The sequence below is a fragment of the Bison bison genome, unplaced genomic scaffold (genome assembly GCF_000754665.1).
Source record: "Bison bison bison isolate TAMUID 2011002044 unplaced genomic scaffold, Bison_UMD1.0 scf7180017848398, whole genome shotgun sequence".
NCBI lineage: Eukaryota > Metazoa > Chordata > Mammalia > Artiodactyla > Bovidae > Bison > Bison bison.
In genome coordinates this window covers 35,317-35,645 of record NW_011478971.1, presented here as the reverse complement: position 1 = coordinate 35,645, position 329 = coordinate 35,317, and positions in this window count along the sequence as shown.

Genomic DNA, 329 nt, shown 5'->3' with positions numbered 1-329 from the left:
GACCCGGTCGCCGGCCCAACGACGTCCCGAAATCTGTGCGCCCGGCCCGGCAGGGGCCCCCTTCCTCGCTGGCCGCCAGACCCAGCGAGCTCACCTGGCCGCCCCCGGCGCGCCCACCCGCTTCCGCCTCCGCCGCCGCTACCGAGCGCTTTCCCTTGCAACCTGGGAGACGGAGTGTTTTCGGTATGAAATTCTTACGCTAAAAAGAAAATTTTTAAATTACGAATAAAAGGGCTGAAATCGGAAATGTACAGAAGAAAATATGATGTTTTTAAAAGACAATGTCTTTGCCACCCATCAGATTGGCAAGCCCCATCTCCCAGGGCTGA